This window comes from Necator americanus, chromosome III (genome assembly GCF_031761385.1).
Source record: "Necator americanus strain Aroian chromosome III, whole genome shotgun sequence".
Taxonomy (NCBI): Eukaryota; Metazoa; Nematoda; class Chromadorea; order Rhabditida; family Ancylostomatidae; genus Necator; species Necator americanus.
The window spans coordinates 38,444,837-38,453,781 of NC_087373.1; positions in this window are offsets into that span (position 1 = coordinate 38,444,837).

The following is an 8,945-nucleotide window of genomic DNA, read 5'->3' on the forward strand; positions in this document are numbered from 1 at the left end:
TCGTGGATGCGGCGCGTACACAGGGATGACGCCATTACGGGATCCGGGAGTGTTCCGCTCATCTCTCTCTGTTGTAAAAAAAATGCCGTAAAAAAGCGGCTCTTCCACATTGTTTTTTACAAGATTAGGGAAAGATGAGCGGAACCACCGCGGATCCTGTAGCCTACCTATCTCTAGCCTAGCCCTATCTCTAGCTTCTCTCGCAAGTTCCCTCACCACCTCAGATTTGTTCGTGGTATGTTGTCTTTAATCAAAGCCTAATCGTACCACTTTAAAGGCATCACTCCACGAATCTGAGGTGGTACGGATTTCAGGTGGAGTATTCGTATACAGGATGGGAGATTATGGAGAGGGGAACGACTATGTCCATTCCTTCCTAATTGCCGTAAAAAACGGCCCAGAAGATACGGCCTCAGACGTTCTGGCGCACTATTTTCTACAGGAAGTTCGACTGGAGCACGCCAGCCTTGTGCGACGCCGCATCATCCGGGCCGTTTTTTACGGCAATTAGAGAGAAATGGACGGAATCACCCTCCTCTCCATAATCTACTATCCCTCATAAGAATACTCAACCTGCAATCTGCATCACCTCAGATTCGTGTGGTGATGCCTTTAACTTGGTTAATGCGATTGTTGTCATAGGTCATGCATGGTCTGTTAACCTGCTTTCGCATGGTTTAGCGTCCATGATTGCCAGTATTCTAGGATCCTGGGTCTGTATCACGGCCACAAATTACCAAAAGAAATGATAAATGGAATCACGTTATTTTGAGATCACGAGGAATGTCAGGCAATCATAGTGAAGACCATTTAATAACGTTGAAGAATGACAGTAGTGATTTACTTGATAAACCACCAGTAGAAGAATTGCGAAAATGGGACCCTCTTACATAATGTCTGAAAATCCTCGAGTTAGCAATTATACCGCATAGTTACTAATTATTATTATAATTAAAACAACCGATCTGACAGCCCCGCATTTTTTTTTTGTAAAAAAAGTAGACAAATAGAAATTTCTTTATCCTTTAATTATTTAATTATTTATTTAATCAATCACGTGGTTAATGTATGCGAATAAGAATCTGCTTATGTTTGAACACCAGAAATTCCAAAAATTCCAAGGAGTTAAGGATTAAACTTGAAATGAACCTAAACTAAAATAAAAATATAATATATAAAATAAACTTTATATATATATAAAATAAACTTAAAATGCCAGCGATTGTACAGCAAGAAAAATTAGCGATCTATTTATAACGCATTCTTTAAAAAAGTATAGATACACGAAAAAAATCTCGCATCGTTCCTTTACTCGCTTGAAAAAAAATCTGAGCTGTTCGTATTTCAGTTGGGAGGAAATGCTAGCTCAGATTTCTCTGACAATAATTACAGCTTGGAGAAAATTAGCGTGTTTTTGTTTGTTGCTGGGGAGAAGAAAAAAAAAACAACAACGCCTTTAATTGCCGATTTCCCGTTGCCTATTATACATAGCCTAGGGTGGTGTTGAGACAAAACAAAGGTTTTGAAAAAAAAAAACGACAAAATATGTAATATCGTGTGTGTTTGTGCGTGAAAAACACCACCCCATCTAGATTTCTTCACGCAATTATTACCCCGAGTAAAAATTCGTCAAGCAACTGCAACAAAAAATAAAATTATTTAGAGCGAAAATAAGTGGAAAAGATGCATTTTGCTCTCGTATATTTAATGTATAGAACACATTTTAAGAGTTTTTACACATTTGACAGCTGACATTTGCCGTTGAAATGACGAAAATATGGCGATGACAATCTCAAATGAATTTTTGAGAACCTATGCATTTGCTATGAATTTTTTTCTCTCAGTTTGAAAACGATATCCGATATCCAAACTACATATCTTAGCTTTGTGCAAGTACTTTGCTAAATGATCAAGAACATTTCCTATAAAATCTCACATCTGGTTAAGTTTGGATCTGGTTATGAAAGAAAAAAGAAAACTTTAATGAAATTGCACGGAGACTACCATATAAAAGTCTCTCTTAGCTGCATTGCTCTTAAATTTTATTTTATTTTATTTTATTTCGGGTTGGGTCTAGCGCAGTTGGTGAGTGACTTAGCTGTGATGATTGCACGATCGATGGTTCGAAAGCGCCGAAGAGCCAACCAAGGCCTCCATCATTTTGGGATCCGTAAATTGGTACCAGACGTGTATGGGAGGATAAAAACATTGACTTGATACATCGGTTAGCCCCCGCAGCTACAGGCGAATATGCGTTCGTAGACCTTAAAGGCAGCATAGCACGAATCTGAGGTGGCCCGGATTTTAGGTGAAGTATTCGTATAGGGGATAGTAGATTACGGAGAGGGATGTGGTTCCATCCATTTCTTCCTAATTGCCGTCAAAAATGACCTGGAAGATGCGGCGCCGCATAGGGCTGGCGCGCTCCAATCGAACTCCTTGTAGAAAGTAGTGCGCCGGAACGCTCGAAGCCGTATCTACCGGGCCGTTTTCTATGGAAATTAGGAAAAAATGGACGGAATCACCCTCCTCCCCATAATCTACGACCCCGTATACGAATACTCCACCGAAAATCCGTACTCCTCCAGATTCGTGGGGTGATGCCTTCAAGGCGATTCTGTTGTAGTCGAACCCATTGGAGGTTCCCAAGCGGATTAATACACCAGAGACCTTATCCTTTATCCGTTTTTTTTTTCTTCTTAAGTTTTTTTAAAGGACACCTATAGGTATGCCATAAACAAGATCACGGAGAAACAGACCTCATAAGAATTTCCCACAAATTTTATATACCAGATTTGGCGCAAAGCTTGCCTCTGCACATTAGTCCGATGGGTTAAAAAGTCATTCTTCTGCCAGAAAAGTGAGGAAATCCTCAGTCGAGATCCTTCTCCATTTCAAATCCAAAAGCAAGATACAGTAGAGCTATTTTGACGTATTTTTTATTTTTTAAAAGTTTTTTTCTTTCAACCGTTACCAGCGTTATGGGTGACCAAATCAACTAAGAACGAACGAATTCGTTAGGGGATCTGGACGAGGTGGAGGAAAATCTCAGGAGGGAGAACTCACCTGTTTGTCTTATCTCTGAATAGCTAACAACCACTAGAGGAGAATAAAAATAAATTATTAACAGAAACGTAAAAAAAAAACGTTGAAAAAGGGCGGAAATTTGGTTAGTTAGCAGTAGTTAGTAAGGATAACAAAAGTGTGCTTAGTTTTTAATTTTATCTATTATTTTATTCTATTATATTTTATCTTTTATCTTTATTATAATTTAATTTTTATCCTTTAACAGAAATAAATAAACAAATAAATAAATAAACAAAATGTGCAAATATATAAGCTGTGTAGGTATTTGAACGTGTAAAAATTGATTAGATCGCTCTCATAAACGTTCAGGGTCACTTTATTTAAAATTCGCGAGTTTTTCCAGCGACTCAGTTTCATTATTTAGTGGTATATTTATTATTTATTTATTTATTTATTTATTTAGTAGTTAGTACGTATAGTCAAAAAAAAATCATTCTGAGTTGTAGAGGAGTCATTGGCTGTGCTGTGTTTGAGGCGCGATCGTTCCAATCGATCAAGACATTCCAGCAGTCGCTACCGCACGCGCAAGTTGTGCAAATGCACCAAACATCTAGAATTTTTAATTTTTAAAATTTTTCGAGGCGAATTGAATTTAAGAATTCTAATAACTTAATCCTATAGGTGTAGCTCAAAAATCATGCCTGAATAGATCTACGTTTATATTTATTACATGTTTATTTTTATATTTATTGTGGACTTTTTTTTTATTTATTTTTATTTCATGTGATAAATTATGTTAATTACTCATTCATCACTGGTAAATTATTGAATAGAAGGGTGTAATTTTATGCTTTTTTTTTCGTTTCTTTCTATGTATATAATTTAATTGCATTAAAGAACAAGTAATACGAGAATGCCATCATTTTTTCCCCCGGTCCAACGCTTCATGTTTTCACATAAATTAATGCACTGAAATATAATGCTGCTAACAAATTTTCGATAGAAAAAGGGGATGCGAAAGAAAAATCTGATGTAGGTCGTTCTCGTAAATTCCCGTAACCGTTTAGAAAATTTGGTAGAATTTATCTTATTTAAAGAAAAAAAAATGTAGAAGAAAGTGATTTGAGAATTTTGAGCAATTTCGTTTCGTGCGTTGATTGCGCGGAACGAAATTCAACGTTGCCATAGATTTCCACATAGAGCTCTATGCTAAAAATGATTCATATTCCTAAGGTGAGTTCGCCTGAGACATCGCGCCTGAAAAAGAATGAGAAAAACGGAAGCCGATGGAGTTTCCCATCTTAAAGGAAGCCTGAGTTACTGAACGAGGACATAGGATACTGTACGTACGTGTAGGAAGCACGAATCAGGCAAAAATGAGCGATAAAGAGGGACATTTTGTAATCTACGATCCTTAACGACCTGGTTCCGGATAATTGGCGTTTGAATCGGCGTACAAAATGGTTGTACGCGAGTAGCTGTGTGGGTAGGTGCACCAGCGTCCCATAGCCAAGTAATCGATAATAACTATTTTGACAAGTCGTATACGTTTATTTTTTGGAGGAGCATAAGGAGAATTTTTCGGTAAGAAATAGGCTGCCAAACGGAGAAGCGGACGGTAGTCACTGGATAGTGAATGGGTTAAGAGGCTCCGCCTCTCAATCCGGCAACGGGAAGGATTTTTACGCCTGAACACAATAAAAATAACTAAATAGTAAGAGTTGATGTTTTGTACTAGTGTACGTCAGAATACCGGACATTTATTTATTATTCGGTCATTATTTATTTATTATTTGTTCAATCATTATTTCTTGCATTATTTCTTTTATAATTAAATAATTAGTTATCATTATTTCTATTTTTTTAAATTAGTTTACTATTGTTTATCCTACTGTTGTTATCTATTTACTACTGTTATCATTTGTCGATATTATTCATTACTACTATTAAATATAACAGATTATTTGTTGTCGCTGTTTTCTATTATTATTATTATTATTATTTATCATTATTATTATTACTGTTTGTTATTGTCATTATTATTCATTATTACAACTATTATTTACCATTATTATCATAATTATTATTCTCAGTATTACTTCTAATTTTTAATTATCGTCGCTAATTATAATTAATAATTTTTACTGCTATTAATTATCATTTATTCTCTGATTTATTGTCATTTTTTTATTCGAAGACTTTGGAAGCACGCGATTACTGTTAACGATTCATTCATTGTGGTCGCCTTATTTCTTGTTGCCAATATTTGGCAATTTGGAATTTTTTCCATTTTTTTCAGTGTTCCGATGTGAATTCCCACATATACTTAAAATGAATGTCGCACTTAGATTTGATACGACATTGCAGAGTGAGGATTGGGAAATTCCGGATGAATCTTAGTTCGGTAGGATCAGTGTCCTAATTCCAGTCCTCGCTATACATGGGATCTAAGCGTAGGCGGAACTCAGACCTCGTGTTAGGGATCCTCAATGGTCAAACGTCCTCGTGTCTTCGCGTGGAACCTCGATATACTTTTGTCTTTGTCTGCTTTCTTGGTGTGCCTACGAATTCTTTTAGATGGGACCCTTATTAGTGCGACGTTCCGGTTTCTTCGCCATCTTCAGAGCACTAAATAGAGGTTGATTGGGACAATCCTACGTTTATTCCGCCAAGTGCCTAGTTGTCCTTTACTTTATTACCTTGGGTCAAATTAATCCTTTAAATTTCCTTGAAATAATCGGTAATAAGGTCGCCAAAAATGGAAACAGTGTTAATTGGAACTTTTCCATCGAGAAAACAGACAAAAGTATGCCGAGGTCCCAAGACACGAGAGCATTTGAATTAGTATGAGCTAAATTTGAAATTTCCTGAGATCACGAGGTTCTCTGGATGGAGCAATACTTCCGTTCTTTTTGGATTGTTCCCTCCAGCGATACCACATCAAAAATCTTTGCTGAAAGCCCACCACGCACATGATTTCACCTGAGCAATGAGATGTTTAATGACGTGCACGGCTCAGACGTGCACGACAAAAATTTTCGCCATTAGTTTAGTGGTGCATGTGATCTCCTTCCTCCTGAATGGAGCATGGGCACTTTTTGCCCTCAACATAACCTCGTTCGATGAGGAAAAAGAGGGGAAATGCTCTTGCGCCGGCAGAAAGCGCTTTTCTAGCCTGGTTTCACGTATATTCTGCGATTTAGATTGTAATTGTAAGCAGTTACGTGGGATTTTCAGCCAGATAATAGTATGGATATGGACTTAGCTAATCGCTGCAATTTTCACTTTTTCCTAACGATCCTTCCTTTTTTCCTTCCAAATGTGAGTAGAAAAATGTAGTTGTTAGAAGCATGCAATAACAGATTATTTCCAGAAATTGTAATTTCTTACTAGAAAAAAAGAACGTTTAGAACCTATTTGGTGATCAGCTACATAAAGAGTGATGAGGGATTTTTCACATTTTCTTCAATTTCTGCTCATAGCAGTTCATCGAAACTCCTCGAGTCGTAGCAAACTTTCCAAGCTCTGCTATCCTAAAGGCATCACTCCACGAATCTAGGGTGGTGCGGATTTCAGGTGGAGAGTTCCTGTACGGGATCGTAGATTATGGGGAGGAGAGTGATTCCGTCCATTTCTTGCTAATTTCCGTAAAAACGGCCCGGAAGATGCGGCGCGTGCACGAGGCTGGCGCGCTCCAATCGCACTCGTTGTGGAAAATAGCACACCACAACGCTCAAAGCCGTATCTTCCGGGCTATTTTTTTACGGTAATTAAGAAGAAATGGACGGAAGGATCCCCTCTCCTTAAAGGCATCACCCCACGAATCTGAGGTGGTGCAGAGTTCAGGTGGAATATTCGTATACGGGATGGGAGACTACGGAGAGGGGAGTGATTCCGTCCATTTCTTCCTAGTTGCCGTAAAAAACGACCCGGAAGATACGGCGTCAGGCGTTTTGGCGCACTATTTTCTACAAGGAGTTCGACTGGAGCGCGCCAGCCTTGTGCGGCGCCACATCTTCTGGGCCGTTTTTTACGGCATTTAGGAAGAAATAGACGGAATCACCCCCCTCTCCGTAGTCTCCCATCTCGTATACGAATACTCCTGAAATCCGTACCACCTAGGATTCGTGGAGTGATGCCTTTAATTATAAAATATTCATAAAAAGTGTGAAAGCTGCTTGTCGAGATATAACGAGAGCCACAACGAATTTTCTGCGACATCGCAAATTAACAGACATAAGTGCTTGACATAACTACTCGCATTTAAACTAAGGGTTCTTTAAGTGCATGTGGGAACACCCACGCTAAAAAGAATGAAAATCGTGAATAAATGGAAAATTCCAAATTCCCAAAAATTACCAATAGGAGACAAGGCGACCACAATGTGAGTTATTACCACAAAGAACTGTTTTTGAGTCAACTATTATAAAATAGTAATAGTAAAACTATTATAAAATAATAATATTGGCATAGTGCGCGAATTTTTCCCCTTTTCCAACGAAAATTCCCAACTACGCTCAAAGATCAAGCGTATTAGTGATAATAATTAACGCTAGTAATTAAAGACTAAAGATAATTGTCAGAATAATAGTAGCAATAATAATAATAAATGATAATATATATTAGCAGTAGCGAATAATAATGACAATAATAAACAATGACAACAATAAACAAAACAAAATAAAAACAACAATAATAATAAGAAATAATGATAATAAACAAGAATTGCAATGAATAATCTTCTTTATCTAATAATAGTAATAATAACAAATAATGTCAACGAATGCAGTAATAGTAAATAATAATGACAATAATAATTATTATTATAATTAGTATAACAATAATAATAATGACAAATAGTAAATAGTAAATTGATAATAGTAAAAAATATATAACATAATAATAAATATATAACAAATTGAATAGGAAATAATAAATGAATAGATAATAAACAATAAATAAATGGATTGAAAAAATTTGCCAAATATGTAAGGTTTTTAAATGCAACGAGAAAATGAGTGCGGATGCATTTGATTTCAAATATCGGTTGACTAGAATTTTTACTGTTAATGTCGAGATGTTTTGTTTTGTGGTTGTATTTGTTTATTTTATTTTATTTTTATTATTTACTTTAAAGGCATCACCCCACGTATCTAAGCTGGTACGGATTTTAGGTGGATATTCTTATAAGGATAGTAGATTATGGAGAGGAGGGTGATTCCGTTAATTTTTTTCCTAATTCCCGTAAAAAACGGCCCGGAAGATGAGGCGCGTGCACAAGGCCGAATCGAACTCGTTGTAGAAAATAGCGCTGCGGAACGCTCGGAGCCGTATCTTCCGGGCCGTTTTTTTACGCCAATTAGGGAGAAATGGACGGTATCATCCCCCTCTCCTTAATCTCCGATCCCGTATACGAATACTCCACCTGAAATCCGTACCACCTCAGATTCGTGGTGTGATGCCTTTAAAACGGATTTTACCGGTACAAGAGGAAGGCGAACGCTTCACGCTTGCACTAATTTCGCGTCCTACGTCGCATGTTAGCGCGCTATGGCTGCGCACTGCGGAACGGAACGCAATAAGTAGGTGATAGAAAACTTGAAAGCTTTATAATCAGCAGGCAAAACAATCATCGGACATTAGCACATAATGAGGACAGGGGTCCTGTGAAGAAAGCAGAAGAACCAACGAGAACTAATGTCCGAATACAAACGAAAGTCGAAAATCAATAATAACAACAACTAATATATACAATCAACACAAACAATGATATAGCTCGACTACGAGATCTATGATCCTCAGATTTTCGCGTTCGCGAGAAGTCAGCAATTATACGTACACCTAATTGTGTCGTCAGGCACAAACCAAGGATCACTTCGGGAAATGTGAAAATCAGGCGAAAATACTTCACAATTCGT